The 20,461-nt window shown below is 45.5% G+C and overlaps 1 protein-coding gene across 2 annotated transcripts in view; it reads left to right on the forward strand.

The window, feature by feature from the left end:
* Positions 1 to 19,676, forward strand: part of CD58 (CD58 molecule) — a 63,523-nt gene extending 43,847 nt beyond the window's left edge. For both annotated transcript variants that reach the window (XM_070785853.1, XM_070785855.1), the window contains exon 6: positions 18,430 to 19,676. The gene's annotated coding sequence lies outside the window, so the exon portion shown is untranslated. The remainder of the gene's footprint in view (positions 1 to 18,429) is intronic.
* Positions 19,677 to 20,461: the final 785 nt, after the last annotated feature.

Raw genomic sequence — 20,461 nt, forward strand, 5'->3', positions numbered from 1 at the left:
AACTGGGACTTCCCTGACGGGAAGACTCCAAGCTTTACTCAGACACTGAGCAGTTAAGACTCTGAGCTTCCACTGCATGGGGCACGGGTTTGATCCCTGGTCTTGGAGATCCCTCAAGCCTAGTGGCTGCCCCACCCTACCCCCAAAAAAAAGAATAGGAGGGGACTGCCCTCCTATCCTGAAGCAGGACTTCCCCATCAGCTTCTCAGCCTGGGCTCAGCTCTTTGGAGGCTGAAAGGCTATGTATGCAACTTCTTCCTCTCAGGACTCTATGTTTCTCTACCCAGAACCCAAAGTTACCAGGTCAAAAGACAACTTCCTGTTTGGAAGTTCGAGCAAAGAACTAACTTCAGACACTAGCTGAAGTGAACCTATGAAAGCCCCTTAAACCAGAGTTTAATTTGGAATCTTGAAACAGGTTGTCCCATTGCGTCTCCCTTCTCCCTCTTCAGCCGGGCTCTGCCCCATGTACACGTCCCCTGGTCATCTGCCTTCTTCCACACCCATTTCCACACTGCCTCGTGCTTCCCACCCCTGTCCTCCTCCTGGGGGTGTCCTCTTGCAAAGCCACTGGAACCTCCTTTCCACCATCAACTATCCTACAGCCTCGGCCTTCAGCCACAGGTTTTAGCCACACCCATCTCTGCATCTTGGCCCCTCTTCCCAAAAACTCTGTCTCCACTGGTAGCCCTCTCCAAGGGACAAGCAGGTCCTAGAACTTTCCTTGTTTCAGAAATGAGACAACTGACGTGCACTTGTCTGAGGTCAGTCAGAACAGGATTCAAACCCAGGCAGTGTGGCCCCTGAGGCCTCTTGACCACCAACCACACTGTGAGAAGACAGGCGCCTGTGGTCTATTTTCTACATATAGTTGGGAGTCCTTGGAAATGCTTTTTCAAGTTTTATGTTCACTCAAAGGAAAATTTTATCCATAATTTATGTATTCTCTAGAGAGAGGGCTTGCTTTTAACCACTTGTGTTGACCACCTATCAAAGGCACCAAATATTATGCTGAGTTCTACCTTCTAGATTCAAAGCTTAGGGGTCCTCAGAGGTCTCATTGGTGGTTTAGTCACTAAGTTGTGTCCAACTCTTGCGGCCCCATGGCAGGCTTCTCTGTCCATGGGATTCTCCAGGCAAGAGTACTGGAGTGGGTTGCCATTTCCTTCTCCAGGGGATCTTCCTGACCCAGGAGTTGAACCCAGGTCTCATTAGACAGATGAAAAGCCTGGGGCTCAGAGAGGGAAGGGAACTAGACCAGCCACTCAACAGGTAGTCCAGCGAAGGGGCCAGAAGCAGGAGCCCGAAAATCTCAGCCTCGGCTCCAGTGCTTTTGTGTGACACCAGGGTTGTCTCCTAATATCCACCCTCAGATTTAACCCCTCACCAAGTGTCAGGTTTGTACAGCACCCCCAGGAAGCATGGCACTGGCCACTGAGGCCACGTAGTCAGAGGCCTGGCTCAGCTCAGCACCCTGGGAGGGGTTGTGGCACGTGTCATCTTGGGAGGTACCCATTCCTCTGGGTCAGAATGGAAGGAGTAGACGATGGTGGAAGTGAGAGCACAGTGAGCAAGTGTGTGGGTTGCCCGGGCTGCCTGTGTTAATGTCTGATGCCTGCATAATAAGAAAGCCCTTCCTCTTCTGCCAGGCTCTTCCTCTTCTTGATCTGTTTTTTTCTCTCAATATTTCTTTTTCAAGATTCCTTCCTGGGAACTTCCCTGGGAGTCCAGTGGCTAAGACTCCACACTCCCAATGAAGGGGGCCCAGGTCTGATCCCTGCTCCAGGAATTCGATCCCACATGCCACAGCTAAGAGTTTGCATGCTGCAACAAAGATCGATACAGCCACATAAATAAATAAATAATTAGGGAAAAAAATCCCTTCCTGAAAACGGAAAACTAATGATCAAAGTAGTAGGCCTATGTGTCTTGATTTGGGAATCACTGAAAAGTGTTCCAATCAAGACCACCTCCCTCACCAGACTCCTGCGATCCTCTCACATCTTACATCTTTATCTTTTTAAAAAAATTTTATTCATCTTATTTATTTTTGGCTGTGCTGGGTCTTGTTTGCGTCACAGGCTTTTCTCTTGTTTGCAGCAAGCAGGGGCTACTCTCTAGTTCGGTGCACAGCTTCTCACTGCTACGGCTTCTTGTGTTGTGGAGCACGGACTCTAGGCCTGTGGGCTTCAGTAGTTGCCACACATGGGCTCAGTGGTTGTGGTTCCTGGGCTCTAGAGCACAGACTCTACAGTTGTAGCACATAGGCTTAGTTGCTCTGTGGCATGTGGAATTTTCCTGACCCAAGGACTGAACCCATGTCTCTTGCTTTGATAGCTGGATTCTTTATCATTGAACCACCAGGGAAGCCCTCCTTTCCCTTTTTAATATTTATTTTTAAATGTGTTTTTTATTGATGTGACATTGGTTTATAACCTTCATAAATTCATGAGTACCACATGTTTCTACTTCTGTAAACACTGCAGCATGCTCACCACCAAACATTTCATTTCCATCTGTCACCACACAGTTGATCCCCTTTACCTGTTTTGTCCTCCCCTTCTCCCAGCCCTTTACCCTCTGGTAGCCTAGTGTTAGTTGCTCCATGGTGTTCATGCGATCCCATGAACTGTAGCCCACCAGGCTCCTCTGTTCTTGGGATTTCCTAGGCAAGAGTACTAGAGTGGATTGCCATTTCCTTCTCCAGGGGACCTTCCTGACCCAGGGACTGAACTCAGATCTTCCACATTGCAGGCAGGTTCTTTACCATGGGGGCTTCCCTGGTGGCTCAGAGGTTAAAGCGTCTGCCTCCAATGCGGGAGACCAGGGTTCGATCCCTGGGTTGGGAAGATCCCCTGGAGAAGGAAATGGTAACCCACTCCAATATTCTTGCCTGGAGAATCCCATAGACAGAGGAGCCTGGCAGGCTACAGTTCACGGGGTCGCAAAGAGTCAGACACGACTGAGCGACTTCACTTTTTTTCTTTACCATCTGAGCCACGAGGGAATCCATTCTTTATATCTTTGTGTTTGATTTGGTTTGTTTATTTATTTTATTTTTTGTTTGTTTGTTTTTGTTTTTATATTCCAAATAGAAGTGAAATCATAGGTTATTTTCTTTCTCTGTTTGACTTACTTCACTTAACATAATAACCTCAAGGTACATCCATGTTATTGCAAGTGGCAAGATTTCATTTTTTTTCATTGTGTGTGTGTGTATCTATATATCTACATATATATATGTATATATACCATATCTTCTTTATCCATTCATCTATTGAAGGGAACTTAGGTTGTTTTTAATCTCTTGTCTATTTTAAATAATGCTGTGATGAACATAGGGATACATATATCTTCTTGAACTAGTGTTTTCAGATTCTTTGGATAAATACGCAGAAGTGGGAGAGCTGGATCATTAACAAATGGAACTATGTCAATCTAAAAAGCTTCTGCACAACAAAGGAAACCATCAACAGAATGAAAAGACAACCTATCAAATAGGAGAAGATATTTGCAAATCATATATCCAGTATGGCGCTAATATCCAAAATCTGTAAAGACACCATACAACTCAACAGTAACAACAGCAAAAACACACACCCAATTTTAAAATGGCAGAGGAGCTGAAAAGACATTTTTCCCAAGAAGACATACAGACGGCCAACAGACACATGAAAGGGTGCTCAGCATCACTAATAACAGGGTAATGCAAATCAAAACCACCGTGAGACATCACTTCATGCCCGTTAGAATGGCTGTTATCAAAAAGGCAGGAAATAGCAAGTGTTGGTGAGAATGTGGAAGAAAGAGAATCCTCATACACTGTTGCGGGGAATGTAAATTGGTGCCGCCACCATGGGGAGAGTATGGAGGTTCCTCTTACTCACGTAGATGAAAGTAGTTGAGGCTGTGAAAATTCTGGAGGCCTGTTGGGGAGGGATGACTCATAAAGCTGCTTAGCTGACATGCGTCTACTGACATCATGCATCTACTGAGAAACAACCCATATAAGACCCTACAGTGAAAGAAAAGTGTGTGTTCCTATGTGTGCATGTATTTTCTTAACAAGTCATATTTTTCCAGAACATTAAAACAGCTTTTAAAAAAATGAAAAAAGGAATTCCCTGGCAATCCAGTGGTCAGGATTCTGTGCTTTCATTGCTGTGGGCCTGGGTTCAATGCCTGGTCAGGGAACTAATATCTCAAGCTGTACAGTGTTATTAAAAAAAAAGAAAATTGAAAAGTCTTAATTAATATTAAAACCTAACATTATTTTACATTTAAATATTTTACTTATACCAACCCCAGAATTAGACTGTTACTTTCCTGGCTTTAATGAAAGAAACTCATAAAACTTTCAAATCCTGCCTCTTTGCTTACTTTATTTTCAATTCAGAACATTGCCATGTTTGAGAATTCCTCTTGATCAAGTGACAATCTTAAATAATTTTCAGTTTAGCTCACTGCAGTTTCTTTCAGATCATGTCTTCATTTAAAAATTTGAGATTTTGCTCATCACAGAGTTTTTGGCATTAATTTTAATTTTTCAAATGATTGCATTAAATATCCTTATTTAATTGCTGAGCTTTTTTGGTTCTCTGTTAAGTTTTGTACCCAAAATGAGTGCCTTGCTGACCTCAACCTAGTTGCAGCCCAGATGAGAACCTTCTGAAAGCACAAGTATCATAGGAAGGGGAGAGAGGAAACCAATTCAACTATTCAACAGTGAATTCACTCAGTCATCCATATGTCCATCCATTCAAAAATCCATCCATTTTATTTCATTCAACACATTTATTGAGTGCCTACTATGTGCCAGGTACTGTTCTGGGCACTTGGGATATAACAATAAACAAAAGAAATGAAAACCTGCCTTCATGGGCCTGCATTCTAATGGAGGGGAATAGACACTAAACAGGATAAATAAGGAGGGTACAGCAGTAAGGGCTATAGAGGAAAATACAACAAGGAAGGGATAGGGAGCGCCAGAAATGGGAGGAAAGGCCTTGCTTGTAGAGCTTGGACAAGTTGAAAAACTGATCCCTGGGAATGAGTATTCCCAGCTGAGGCCGAGGTGAGGGAAGGCCCGCTGTGACTACAGAGGAGTGGAGAGGCCCATTTGTTTTGTTTGGCCCTCACGGTGTTAACCATTTGTTTCGGAGTTTGATGTTTTTAGACAGGCATGGCTTTATCCACAGGCCCTACTCTTCCCTATTGTCTTGCACTCATTTGGTTCCTGGCTCTGTGTACCAAGCCACAAGGATAATTGCACACGCTAACTGTGTCCTATAAGCAATAGAGAGCCACAGGTCAGATGGACAGGGCAAAGGAGGTCCAGCCCAACCTGTGTGGGTAAAAGATCAAGGTCAAGCATGCTCAACCCTCAGGTCATTCAACATAAAGTCACAGTCCACAGAGCCGGAGTGGGGGTGCTCCCCAGAAGGGCTGGGGTTGACGTTTTCTACCAACAAAACGACAACTCAAGAGAAATGACTTGAGTTATAGAAACTAAAAGACGTGAAGTTTCTTTTAGATCTTAGCTTATGGACTATGTCCACAAGAATGACATCTATCTGGCCTCTCCTGTGTTCCAGACATCTTGGGAGCCTAATCTCTAATTCTCACCATAGGTGGTTTCTCTTCAATGTTGGGCTTCCCTCGTAGCTCAGTTGGTAAAGAGTCTGTCTGCAATGCAGGAGACCCGGGTCAGAAAGAAACCCTGGAGAAGGAAATAGCAACCCACTCCAGTATTCTTGCCTGGAGAATCCCATGGATAGAGGAGCCTGGCAGGCTACAGTCTATGGGGTCGCAAGAGTTGGACATGACTTAGCGATTAAAGCACCACCACCACCATCACTGCTCAAGCTAGATGTGATTTTCTGATTCTTGTTCTCCACTTCTCAGATGACAAAGCTAATGCTCAGAGAGATAAAGTGACTTGCACCAGGAGGTACAGTGAAATTCTGGGGAAAGTGTTTCCAGATCCCCTCTATCTGCCTCCAAAGGGTAGGCTCCTTGTTGCAAACCTTGCTGCTTGTTGTAGGGATGGAGTCCCTCATGCCATCCTGTTGTTACAAAAAACATATAGGGTGTTCAGTTCAGTACAGTTGAGTTCAGTTCAGTCGCTCAGTTGTATCTGACTCTTTGCGACCCCATGGACTGCAGTATGCCAGGCTTCTCTGTCCATCACCAACTCCAGGAGCTTACTCAAACTCATGCCCATCGAGTCAGTGATGCCATTCAACCATCTCATCCTCTGTTATCCCCTTCTCCTCCTTCCTTCAATCTTTCCCAGCATCAGGGTCTTTTCCAATGAGTCAGTTCTTTGCATTAGGTGGCCAAAGTATTGGAGTTTCAGCTTCAGCATCTGTCCTTCCAATGAATATTCCGGAGTACTGCTGGGCATACACACCAAGGAAACCAGAATTGAAAGAGACACGTGTACTCCAATGTTCATCGCAGCACTGTTGACAAAAGCCAGGACATGGAAGCAACCTAGATGTGCATCAGCAGACGAATGGATAAGAAAGCTGTGGTACATATACACAATGGGATACTTCTCAGCTATTAAAAATAATGCATTTGAATCAGTTCTAATGAGGTGGATGAAACTGGAGCCTATTATACAGAGTGAAGTAAGTCAGAAAGAAAAACACCAATGAAGTACATTAATGCATATATATGGAATTTAGAAAGATGGTAACAATGACCCTATATGCGAGACAGCAAAAGAGACACAGATGTAAAGAACAGACTTTTGGACTCTGTGGGAGAAGGCAAGGGTGGTATGATTTGAGAGAATAGCGCTGAAACATGTATTATCATATGTGAAATAGATCGCCAGTCCAGGTTTGATGCATGAGGCAGGGTGCTCAGGGCTGGTGCACTGGGATGACCCTGAGGGATGGGATGGGGAGGGAGGTGGGAGGGAGGGTCACGATGGGGAACACATGTACACCCATGGCTGATTCATGTGACTGTATGGCAAAAACCACCACAACACTCTAAAGTAATTAGCTTCCAATTAATATAAAAAATTAAAAAAAATAATAATGAACACCAAAGAATAAAAGTTTAAAAAAAAATTCAGGACTGATTTCCTTTAGGATGGACTGGTTGGATCTCCTTGCAGTCCAAGGGACTCTCAAGAGTCTTCTCCAACACCACAGTTCAAAAACATCAATTCTTCAGTGCTCAGCTTTCTTTATGGACCAATTCTCACATCCATACATGGCTACTTGAAAAACCAAAGCTTTGACTAGATGGACTTTTGCTGGCAAAGTAATGTCTCTGCTTTTTAATATGCTATCTAGCTTGGTCATGGCTTTTCTTCCAAGGAGCAAACATCTTTTAATTTCATGGCTGCAGTCACCATCTGCAGTGATTTTGGAGCCCAGAAAAATAAAGTCTGACGCTGTGTCCATTGTTTCCCCATCTATTTGCCATGAAGTGATGGGACCAGATGCCATGATCTTCGTTTTCTGAATGTTCAGCTTTAAGCCAACTTTTTCACTCTCCTCTTCCACTTTCATCAAGGGGCTCTTTAGTTCTTCTTCGCTTTCTGCCATAAGGGTGGTATCATCTGCATATCTGAGGTTATTGATATTTTTCCTGGCAATCTTGATTCCAGCTTGTGCTTCATCCAGCCCAGCATTTCTCATGATGTACCCTGCATATAAGTTAAATAAGCAGGGTGACAATATACAGCCTTGATGTACTCCTTTCTCGATTTAGAACCAGTCTATTGTTTCATGTCTGGTTCTAACTGTTGCTTCTTGACCTGCATACAGATGTCTCAGGAGGCAGATCAGGTGGTCTGGTATTCCCATTTCTTGAAGAATTTTCCACAGTTCATTGTGATCCACATAGTCAAAGGCTTTGGCATAGTCAATAAAGCAGAAGTAGATGTTTTTCTGGAACTCTCTTGCTTTCTCAATGATCCAACGGATGTTGGTAATTTGACCTCTGGTTCCTCTGTCTTTTCTAAATCCAGCTTGAACATCTGGTAGTTCACAGTTCACGTATTGCTGAAGCCTGGCTTGGAGAATTTTGAACATTACTTTACTAGCGTGTGAGATGAATGCAACTGTGTGGTAGTTTGAGCATTCTTTGGCATTGCCTTTCTTTGGGATTGGAATGAAAACTGACCTTTTCCAGTCCTTTGGCCACTGTTGAGTTTTCCAAATTTGCTGGCATATTGTGTACAGCACTTTCACAACATCATCTTTCAGGATTTGAAATAGCTCAAATGGAATTCCATCACCTCCACTAGCTTTGTTTGTAGTGATGCTTCCTAAGGCCCACTTGACTTCACATTCCAGGATGTCTGGCTCTAGGTGAGTGATAACATCATATAGGGCGTACACAGATGAAAATAATCCAGATGATCTTATCCTTCTGCACATACTTTTAAAAACATTCATCTCATGTGAGCCTCTGTGAATTAAATAATATCACATTTAATAATTAAATAATATTAATTATTCAATTAATTAATTAATATCACATTTAATAATTAAGTGGTATTAATTAATTAATAATTAAATAATATCAATTTAATAATATATTATTAAATAATAATCCCAAAGTTACACAGGCAGTCAGGGGATTTGAAGGTGGGCCAGAGTCCTGTCTCAGCCCTGCATCACCTGTCCCAAGACAAGATTGTAAGCATGAGGTCTGCCCACCCCAGACAGGCCACTTGACCCAGATGTTTTGCCATATTAACAAAAACATTCCAGGATGCATTGCAGGAAGAAGGCTGCAAACCTCCATGACTCGCACAGCCACATGCAACCTTAGACGTTTAATCATAGGATAATCGACAGAGTGATGATCAGAGAGCTGGATGTGACCCAGCAGGGATTACCAATTCACAGCACTGAAGGGTTTCCAATGAAGTTCTACTTCTGGTAACTTTCTGGCCAGGATCCGTGGCCCTGTGCCTTCTCTCAGTGAAACACACTGAGTGCTGCTCCCACGTGGGGGTGCACATTGAATGTGGCACCAGAGGGTGCCCACACCTTCCAGGAGGCCATACAATGGCGTCTACCTGTTGATGTGAATGTCACCTACAGAGAGATATATTTGTTCCCACGTCTGCTGCTCCCACGTGGGGGTGCAAATTGAATGTGCCACCAGAGGGTGCCCACACCTTCCAGGAGGCCAATACAATGGCGTCTACCTGTTGACGTGAATGTCAACTACAGAGAGATATATTTGTTCCCACGTCTGTTTTATGCCGTTGTACCTTAACAAATGTCACATAAACTGAGGAAATGTGAATAGAAGAGAAAGAGAGTCATTGTTTCTGTAAGAACCCAGGCGACAGTTTTGGAAAAACAGTAAAGGTGAGATCCTAAAATAAGTTTATTGTTGAATTGCGTGTAGGCAAGACAACTGAATAGATTGAGGGGAAGCATAATATCTAAAAAATTCCTGTACAAACTTATTTTCCAAGTGTCTAGGTTCTCACTGCAGTCTATAGAAACGGAAATTAGAAACTATAGGACAAAGCATTAAATGTGTGATTTTTGTACATAAGGCAGAATAGGGCTAAACCCCCTGCAAAACAGGCTTATTCTCAGTGAAAAGATCTTGGCTGTCTGTGAAACCATTGGTGAAGGAAATGTACATTTGGTTGCTTTAGGTTAACAAAAATATATAAGGTTTGTACATATAACTTAAAATTTTCTTCTTACATCTACTTACACAGATATTTTTACATTAATACATAAATTTATACATTATGTGCTGTGCTGTGCTTAGTCGCTCAGTTGTGTCCAACTCTTTGGGACCCCATGTACTATAGCCCGCCAGGCTCTTCTGTCCATGGACTTCTGTAGGCAGTAATACTGGAGTGGGTAGCCATCCCTTCTCCAGGGTATCTTCTCGAGCCAGGGATCAAATCCAGGTCTCTTGCATTGCAGGCAGATTCTTTACCATCTGAGCCACCAGGGAAGCCCCTATTAAATATATATATACATACCACACATAAATTTCAATGCCGTCTTTTTGCCTTTTCTTTTTTCTTCAGATTGGGTTCTCCCTTCCTTTCTCCCATCTCTATCCTGCCACACAACTATCCTCCCCCCAAAACCGTAGTGACCACTGGGTCAGGATACTGCCATGTTCTTCTCCATGCTCATGTGTATTGGCTCATTTGCACAGTGGGGACCTGGGGTAGGGAGGGTGGGAGAGGGACAGTAGCATTATTTCATCTTTAAAATTTTATAACCAATTTCCTGCACTTTGCTTTTTCTCATCAATTATTCATGGCAATCCCTGTGAGTCACGGGACATAGCTCCAATTTATTCTTTTTAATGGCTGCAGAATATTCCCTGGCATGTTATAATGTATTCAACAATACCCCTTTTGAAGGGCATTTTCTCTGTTTCTAGGTTTTGCTTGTTTTCCATGATAAAAGGTTAATTCTACATCCTTATGCACATAGCCATACATTCTGATATTTTTATTTCTATGGGGTAGATTTTCAGGAACTGCTAGGCAAAAGGTATATGTTATGTATTTTTAATTTTAATGGATGGTGCCAGGGTGATTTGCAAAAGCTGTGGAATCCAAGAGCAATGATTAAAGTAACCTTTATCCCTGCATTCCTACCAACAATAGGTATTCTGTTGGCCAAAAAGTTCATACGGGGGTTTCTTTCTATAAGACGGTATGGGAAAACCCAAACAAATTTTTTGGCCAACCCAGTATTATCAGTCTTTTAAAACTGTGATCATTCTGTTAGAAGTAAAGAAGCAGCTCAATGCTATTTACATTTGCATTTCCCTGATTACTAGAGTCTGACAGTTTTTCATATTTTTTTGAGCATCTGCACTTGCTCTTCTGTGAATTGCCTGTTTTTACTCTTTTGCAAATTTTTATTCATTTTTTAAAGAAAATAATTCATTGCTTCAATTAATGTTTTGCAGCTAGTCCATCAGTTTCCACTCCCTGTTCTGTTGGATAAGACTGAAAAATGTTATATTGCTATGGTATGTTGTTATTATAAAATGTTAAAAATGGACAGAGGACATGAAAGTTGCAAAAAGCTATGAAAAATAAAATGGTATAGAAGAGGTTAGAGCCAAAGGAAAAAGGAGGGGTGAAATCAGGATGCTTGGGAAGATACAAATGGTTAGCCCTGTGGTACTCACACTGATATGTGGTCAAAAACAAAAGCAAAACAGAACCACAGTAGAGGGGAGTTGGGTGCTCAGGAGAGACATACCGTCACACACACACACACACACACACAGAAATTCACTGAACATCTGCTACAAGCCAGTCACCGTGCTAAGTACATTGCCTGCTACATCTCGCCCCTCACTTGGAGGTAAGGCAGTGCTTTTATTCCCATTACACAGATGGGAAAGCAGTGATTTGTAGAAGTGTAGCAACAGGGTTGAATTTGCATTGCCAGTAAGTGGTAGAACCAAGATTTGAACCCAGGTCTGCCTGACCCCAAGACCTTAGCTGATAGATGATGGGGCCTGAGAATTATCTAGGAGCAAATGGTGTGGACAAGGCCAGAATCTCGAGGCTTGGGCCTACCCTTTGGATTCCAAGCTGGGCCGGGAAGGGGTTACAAAGTGGAGCAAAGTCAGAAAGCTGCAGCCTGGTGGGGTAGTTTCCTGAGGAACTGCTGTGGTCAGAGTGAGAGATATCAGCCCTTTGGCTGGCTGGGGCAGGCAGGAGGGGCTGGTGAGCCCCACAGAACACTGCCCCAGATGAGAGCGCCTCTGGGTGAAGTGACTCATTCACCCTCTCATACCACACCCACAGCAGCAGTAATCACTGGCAGACTGAATGTCACTCTAAGTTGCAGGATGGGCATATTTATGCTATGCTAAGTTGCTTCAGTCATGTCCGACTCTGTGCGACCCCATAGATGGCAGCCCACCAGGCTCCCCCGTCCCTGGGATTCTCCAGGCAAGAACACCGGAGTGGGTTGCCATTTCCTTCTCCAATGCATGATAGTGAAAAGTGAAAGTGAAGTCGCTCAGTCGTGTCCGACCCTCAGCGACCCCATGGACTGCAGCCTACCAGGCTCCTCCATCCATGGGATTTTCCAGGCAAGAGTACTGGAGTGGGGTGCCATTGCCTTCTCCGGGGCATATTTAAGGAACTATTAATGACTCAATCCCTGGAAAGAAAGAGCAGTCTTGTTACCACTGAACTCACCAGTGCTCTGATTGTAGGTCCTCCCCTCAACTCTACCTTTGGGTGACAAGAACCCCTTAGGCCTTAGGGCTAAAGAATGAAAGGGCAGAGGAGCCATGCTGGGAAGATGCAGAGAAGGATTCTCAGAGGTGGATGAGGGGGCCATGGCCTCCAGCAAGTCAGGGGACATCCTGAGCCTAGTCCTACCTGAAAAATAATGATAATATTAATACTACTCTCCCCCCACATCACAGTGGTTAAGAGAAATCACTGTGAACATCAAGACCCTATGTAAATAGTAATGTTTATGAGGAGCTGGAGTGACAATACTAAAAAAGCCTTGACGAACCATAGGAAGAAAAGCTATGACCAACCTAGACAGCATATTAAAAAGCAGAGACATTATTTTGCCAGCAAAGGTCTGTCTAGTCAAAGCTATGGTTTTTCCAGTGGTCATGTATGGATGTGAGAGTTGGTCCATAAAGAAAGCTGAGTACCGAAGAACTGATGCTTTTGAACTATGGTGTTGGAGAAGACTCTTGAGAGTCCCTTGGACTGCAAGGAGATCCAACTGGTCCAACCTAAAGGAAATCAATCCTGAGTATTCATTGGAAGGACTGATGCTAAAGCTGAAACTCCAATACTTTGGCCATCTGATGCGAAGAACTGACTCTGTTAAAGACCCTGATGCTGGAAATGATTGAAGGTGGGAGGAGAAGACGCTTTGGGGTTGAACCCAGCAGACGAACATTCAGATCTCAATTCTGTTTACGCGCTGAAGCCCTTTCTGACCATCAGTCTTCTTCTGTATGGTAGTGGAGTGTGCGTGCGTGCTAAGTCGTCTCCAGTGGGAAGAGGCGAGGGGAAGGAGGGCAGATGATTTGTAGGAATTCTACCAGGTCCCGTGCTAGATGCTCCCTCTATGGAAACTCATCTAACCCTTTGGCCACCCTGTGAGGTGTGCACCTTCCAAAAACAAGGCGTCTGGGGCTCAAAGAGGGTCAGCCGTCTACCCAAGACTTGATCTTTTGAACCTGGGCCTGACACTCAGACCTTCGCCATTAAGATAACACAGCACCCACAGACTATTCACATCTCCAATCGTTTTTCTCATGGACAACAAGAAACTCTCCAGGTTCAAAGTACATGCCGGTGAGATAAGTTTCAAACACCATCTTCGGCCGTTCAAAGGCTCTGGGCTCATCTGTTAAACAATGTCTTGGATAACTCTTGATCACCATTGTGTTTGTTCTTATCTCACTGGCCTGCACCCCAGGCCTGGGCTGGAGAAGCATGAAACCACAGAGTATAAGAGGCCATCCCACCTAACCCCTCCCTCTAGAGGGAGGAAACTGAATTTCAGAACAAGAGCCTGAAGTCACCCAGTGGGAAGCCTGAGCTCCTGAGCCTCGCCTCCCTGGGACACACTGGTTTCTCCTCCCTTCCCACCCTGAGCCCCTTTCTCTGAAGCAGAGGTCAGAGACTCAACACTAAGGACAGGAGTGCATCCCTGCATTTTCCTTTGAACTGGACAGCCAAGCCGCTGGACCACCACTTTCTTCTTCCAGATCTAGGACATCTGATTGCTGAGAAATTATGTGTCCATAGAGATAAAACATATTTTTTATCAGAGATAAAAACATATTTTTGCTCAGAAATCTGAGGTGTGAGGGGCTTCCTTGGTGGCTCAGCGGTAAAGAATCCACCTGCAACACAGGAGCTGCAAGAGACACGAGTCTGATCCCTGGCTTGGGAAGATCCCCTGGAGGAAGGCATGGCAACCCACTCCAGTATTCTTGCCTGGAGAATCCCATGGACAGAGGAACCTTGTGGGCCCAGTCCAGGAGTTCGCAAAGAGTCAAACACAGCTGAAGCGACTGAGCACGCACGCACTGAGGGGCAAAAGCAGGGCATAGCCAGGAGAAAGAGGACGGTGCGTTAAACTCCAGGCTCATCATCGCTGTCCTTCTCTGCCCACCCCCAGTTCCTCCCTCACTACTGCAGCCTCTGCTTCCCGACCTCCAACTGGCCCTTCCTCCTTGGGTCCTAAGCCCTGCTCTCTCCTTACTCTTTTGATGTTAATTTCTTATATTCTGGTCATGAATCAGGTCTGTCCTTTTTCAAGGCTGTCATGCATCATGGTGTAACAATTTGCTCAGGAATTTCACACATCAAGTCTAAAAACCTGTTCTTACACTGACTGGCTGTGTGACTTTTGGAAACTCAGTCTCTGGACCTATTTCTTCATCTGTAAATGGAGAATAACATGCTTTTGACAGGTCTTATGTCAAAATCAACCTAATACTGTGTGTACTCATTCATCTCCTACTCTTTGCAACCCCACAGACAGTAGCCCGGCAGGCTCCCCTGTCCATGGGAGTCTCCAGGTAAGAATACTGAAGTGGGTTGCCATTTCCTTCGCCAGGGTATCTTCCTGACCCAGGGATCAAACCTGGGTCTCCTAAATTGCAGGCAGATTCTTTACCACTGAGTCACCTGGGAATCCCAAGAATGTGGCAGATGGTCACATTTCTTCTTCCAACAGATTGATTATCCTGGGTCTTACATGTCCACTAAGTGTGGCCATGGTGCCCCAGGAGCCCACCTGGAGGGGGCCCAGAGGGCTGCACTGCCCCTGCATGTGACAGAGGGAGCCAGCTGCAGCCCAGTTCCATTACACCAGCTCTGTCAGGAGCCAGGCCGGGCATGCCTCCAAAGCCATAACAATTTTCAGGGTGCAATTTTCTCATCACAGTCCAAAGAGGCCCGCAGAGGCCCGCAGAGCCCCCAGAACAGAGAATGATAAAGTGGAGTAGAAATGTGCCTTCGAAATTTGGGTCCAACTTTCTGCTGTGTCACTAGCTAGCTCTGTGAATCTGAGCAAGTCATTTAAGTTCTCTCTGTTTCAACTGCAGAAAGTCATTAGTAATTCTTCCCTTCCCTCTTCCTCTGGCCACCACTTTCCTTCAGCAAATGTGAATTAGGCACCTAGGCACTAGGGATTTAAAAATAAATAGAAAAATAAAATATCTCCATGATGGCATCATTGAACTCATCATCTAAGGAGTATATTAAATCAATACATGTGGAATTCCATCCCTGAGGAATGAGTGCTCTGCAGGAGAGGGTCACGGTACTCACATGAGTCTAAGAGGTAATAGGGAGCAGTGAGGACTGTGGCAAACAGGAGAATCCTTCTAGGGGGCACCAGCTTCCTAGTTTCCCACTGACTTCAACACTTAGAACCAGTGTTGTCTGACTTTTCTAGAAATACTGGGGATCCTAATTTATAATTGTGGTGTTTAATTCCAATTAAAAAAAAAATAAAACACCTCACGAACAATGGCAATAGCCAAAACTAATAACTTCATGAGACACACGAAACAGGTCCTGGAGCAAAGCTGGACTGAAGGAAAAGCAAACAAAGCTTCACAAAGGCTAACTGTTTTCAGGAGTCAGACACACCCCATGGATAAGACTCCGAAGGCGCAGGAAAGGTCACAAAGGCTTGAAGGAAGCACTCCTAACTCGTTCTTTGAAATGGCAGCATTGTGAGAGCTGCACACACCAGCCTTCCTCAGGGAGGGTTTGGAGTAGGACAACAATCATTTAGTTTCACCTGAGTATGTGTACTGGGACGACTACTCCAAGATGACACCAGCCCTTTACACTCCCAGCCCAGGAAGTGAGCTCCTAGGAACCTGAGGGTGTTTCTGAAATGATTCTTAGGGGTGGCAATACCACCAGTGTCCACTGAGAGTCTCTCTCACACCAGTGATGGCATTGCCATCTTTGGTTCTGCAGGAAATAGCAGTCCTGGGAGCCTGTGGGATGCAAGGCCCTCTCCAGAGCTCCGTGAGAAGATTGCTGTGGCTCCCTGCTCTTCACAGTGATATGACTACCTGTTAACTATTTACAGAAGCCAAATGTGGATTTGAAAGGGTGGCTTTCCTGCCAGCCAGCCAGCCAGTAGCCTACCCTGTGCACAGACAGCCTCTGAAGATATTCTCTGCACTTTTTGTGCCGAGGACTTGCACAAAATGGACTTGCATTTAGGACTTTTTAATTAATTGTGGCACTCAGGGTCTTTCCTTGCAGTGCACGGGCTCTCTAGTTGTGCACGGGGCCTCTGGAGCACAGAGGTTCAGTAGTCACAGCATTTGCAGGCTTAGTTGCTCCGTGGCAAGTGGGATCTTAGTTCCCAGATCAGGGATCAAACCTGTGTCCCCTGCATTGTAAGGCCGACTCTTAACCACTGGACCACCAGGAAGTCCCTGCTCATTTCACGAGACTCTTAGAAGTGCCTGTGCAGGTCAGCCCGGCTGCTTTCCATGCCCAGTGTCTCTCTCTGAGGCTGTACCGGGGACCTGCTTACCGTCTCCTTCCCTGATGGAGCTGATCTAGAGGTAGACTCCAGGCTTCAGAGATTGCTCTTTCCAGAGCAGCTTTGTCTGGTCCAAAATCCCCATTAGCAGTGCGACCTTGGATAAGCCTTAACCTTTCCAGTCCTGGGTTTCCTCATCTGTAAAATGGAACAATTACTAATCTCAATGTTTCCAGTAAGAAGTGGGAATGTGTGTGAAGTACTTTAAAAGCTGGAATACCTGCGAGTCATTAAATTAGCACTTTGAAGCAGGTCTTGGCAAAGTCTTCTATAAAAGGTCAGATAGTAACTATTTCAGGCTTTGTCCGCCTTCTCGTTGTGTGCGTGTGTGCTCAGCTGTGTTTGACTCTTTGTGACCCTATGGACTGTAGCCTGCCAGGCTCCTCTGTCCATGGGATTCTCCAGGCAAGAATACCGGGTTGCCATTTCCTTCTCCAGAGGATCTTCCCAACCCAGAGACTGAACCCATATCTCCTGCATTGGCAGGAGGATTCTTTACCACTGAGTTCACCAGGAAAGTTATAGTCTGTTGCAACTGCCCGATTCTGCTATTAGAGTCTGAAAGCAGCCACATGGCAGACCAGTGTGGCTATGTTCCCATAGAACCTCATTTCACAAAAACAGGTGGGGGGCTGCATTTGGCTCAAGGGCTGTACCTTGCCCAGTCTGTATTTTGTGAGGGCTGTGAACTAAGAATGGTTTTTATATTTCTAAGAATGGTTTTTATATTTCTAAGAATGGTTTTTATATTTCTAAGAACTAAGAATGGTTTTGAGGGGGAAAAGCAGAGGCGACAGAAACCAGACTGTAGGTGTCTCAGAAAGACTAAAGTATTTACCACTTGGCCCTCTGTAGAAGTTGACAGAGCTGGGCTCTTTAGTGTCCCGGGCTTGTCTTAGCCCAGGAGACAGCAGCTCTGTCCCTGGAGGTGGGGGGACCTGGCTGGTGCCTCACAAGAAGACATGCAGGAGCCAGGTTCTGGGGCTTTGAGTTACTCTCATGAGGGAAGTTCTGGGCCTGGAGAGGAAATGAGGCCTCCTAGTTCTCTTTTCTGACGTCTATTTTGGATGAGCTTTACGAAAGCAGATCAGAAAAGATTCCACCAGAAAATGACCAAGTGAAGGGGCTTTCATTTCCTGAATCGTCTCTAGCGTGTGAGCTGTGCTGTTTTCCGGAACTGCTGAGTTCCTGTGAACAGGAACTCTGAGTCATGGGACGACCTGGGAGTGCCACCCACATTAGGGAGGCAGGGCCCCTGACACAGAGACCAGACGAGGGGCTCCCTCAGGCCTGAGACCTGCCCCCAGGGCCACAGTGCTGCCCCTTTGTTTTAGATTCAGTCACTCAAAGGAGCGGAGGCGGCAGCTACCGGGCCCAGAGAGGGCCCCTAAAGAAAAGAGACAAGGGAGGAAATCAGGTGGTGCCAGCGAAACCTCGGGCCAGGGCAGCAGGGCTGTCTCTGGGGCAGGCCTAGGAGGCTGGGGCCTTCAAGTGTTTGCGTCTGTGTGTGCACTGTGCAGAGCAGAGAGGGGCGTGTATCACAGCCGTTGTTGGTTATGTTTTCCCTGCTCTCCCCCCTCCTCAGCTCTCCTAACTCCAAGACAAGATGCTGTTACCTGGCACGACTAAGTTCCCAGTTCACTGGCAGAAGCCAGTGGTTCCTTCTAGTCTCCTTATGGCTCCAAGGACAGACCTGGCACCAGTCAGACCCCAGAGGGTCCCCTAAATAATGGTCCTGGAGAAGACTTCATTTATTGCTCATTTTGTGACTAAAAGTGATATAGAGTGACTGCAGAAAATTCAGAAAATATAGACATGCATAAAGGAGAAAAGGTACAGAATGATTTTAGACTGAAAACCAACCTGATTATTTCAGGAAACAGCTGTATTTAATGGAGCACCTGGACCATAAAGAAAGCTGAGTGCCGAAGAACTGATGCTTTGAAACTGTGGTGCTGGAGAAGGTTCTTGAAAGTCCCTTGAACAGCGATGAGATCAAACCAGTCAATCCTAAAGGAAATCAGTCCTGAATATTCATTGGAAGGACTGATGCTGAAGCTCCAGCACGTTGGCCACCTGATGCAAAGAACCGACTCATTAGAAAAGACCCTGATGCTGGGAAAGATTGTAGGTAAGGAGGAGAAGGGGACGATAGAGGATGAGATCGTTGGATGGCATCATCAACTCAATGGACATGAGTTGGAGCGAACTCTGGGAGATGGTGAAGGACAGGAAGCCTGGCATGCTGCAGTTCATGGGGTTGCAAAGAGTTGGACACAACTGAGCGACTGAACAACAACGAACTATGTGCCAGGCACTGTTGTCGGTGCTGGGGATACAGTATGAACTAAACAAAGTCCCTTTCCTCCTGGAGCTTATGTCCTGGTAGAAGAGACACTCAGCAGAGCAAAGGAAGGGACTGGAGGTTGATGGGATGGGGCACCATTTATGGTATGTGGTGGTCAGGAAAAGAGGAAGCAGTGAGGCAGACATCTGGGGGGAGAGTGTTTCAGGCAGAAGGAACAGTGTGGTTAGACCCTGTCTGTATGTTCAGCGCACAAAGGGGACAGTGTAGCTGGAGCAGATGAGCAAGGGGCAGCCAGGCAAGGATGTGTGGGGACCTCAGATTGTGGGTGAGTGAAATGGAAATCCAATGTAGGCCCTTGAATGAAAGAGCAACCTGACCAGCATTATGTTTAGACAGAATTATTCTGGACACTGGATGGAAAATAGATAGGGACTGGGACTGGGGGTTGCTGAGGGTGGGAGCTGGAAAGCCAAATAGATGATTGCAATGGCATAGGGAGGACTTCCCTCGTGCTCCAGTGGATAAGAATCCTACCAATGCAAGGGACGCAGGTTTGATTCCTGGTCTGGGAAGATGGCACATGCCATAGAGCAACTAAGCCTGTGCGCCACAACTGCTGAGCCTGAGTGCTGCAACTGCTGAAGCCTGTGCGCCTAGAGCCGTAGCTCTGCAACAAGAGAAGCCACTACAGTGAGAAGCCTGTGCACCGCAACTAGTGAGTAGCCCCCACTTCTTGCAACTAGAAAAAGCCCACTCGTAGCAACAACCACGAATAAATAAATTAATTAAAAAAATAAATAAAATGTATCCACCCATTCGGAGGTGCTTGGGTTGTTTCCATTCTGGGTCTTTATTTAAAAAAAAAATAGCACCGAGAGGGGAAGTTTTCCTTCACCATCTTAGGGAACCTGGCTGGGTCTGAAAATTAAACTGCCAGATACAGATCAATGACAGAAAAACATATGCATTTTATCAGTTTTTTATATGTACATGAATGTCTTCACAGGAGAATGAAGACCTGAATGACCAGAAAAAGAAGCTTCTAGGCCTTTTAGATAAAGAAATACACATTTGTGAAGAGTTGACAAGCCAAGGGGATAAATGGTGAAGAGCTAACCGGGTTTGTTTATACTGCCTTCTGGGCCCCAAATTTCCTGTCTCTGGTGATAAGGACGCCTTCCTTCCTCCTGGTACAAGGAGGGTCCTTTCAATGGGAGATGTGTCTCCTGCTTTCAGGAGGACAAAAGAGGGTCAGGGTGTCTTTCTGCACTGGCTGTTTCTTAAATCCTAATTCAAAATGACCTATAGGTCCCAGTGGCATATTTTAGGTGACATTCTGCTCCTCTTTAGAGGTAACACAGAGCTGTACGAGGGGAAGAGGCTGAAGAGGGGGAGGTGGAGGGGAGCCTGAAGAGCCCCTCCATGGGCTTTTGCTCTTTCCTCTTGGCGGTCTCTGAGGTTCCACGGTGGAACCCCAGGGCACAGTATGCAAACCACTGCACTGGAGGGTCTCTAAGGGCCCTACCATCTCAGGGCTCCTGTGGTCTTGTGCAAGTTGGGTCTCTACCACCCAGGCTTCTGAAAATGTGAACTTGAAAAC

This window comes from Bos indicus, chromosome 3 (genome assembly GCF_029378745.1).
Source record: "Bos indicus isolate NIAB-ARS_2022 breed Sahiwal x Tharparkar chromosome 3, NIAB-ARS_B.indTharparkar_mat_pri_1.0, whole genome shotgun sequence".
Taxonomy (NCBI): domain Eukaryota; kingdom Metazoa; phylum Chordata; class Mammalia; order Artiodactyla; family Bovidae; genus Bos; species Bos indicus.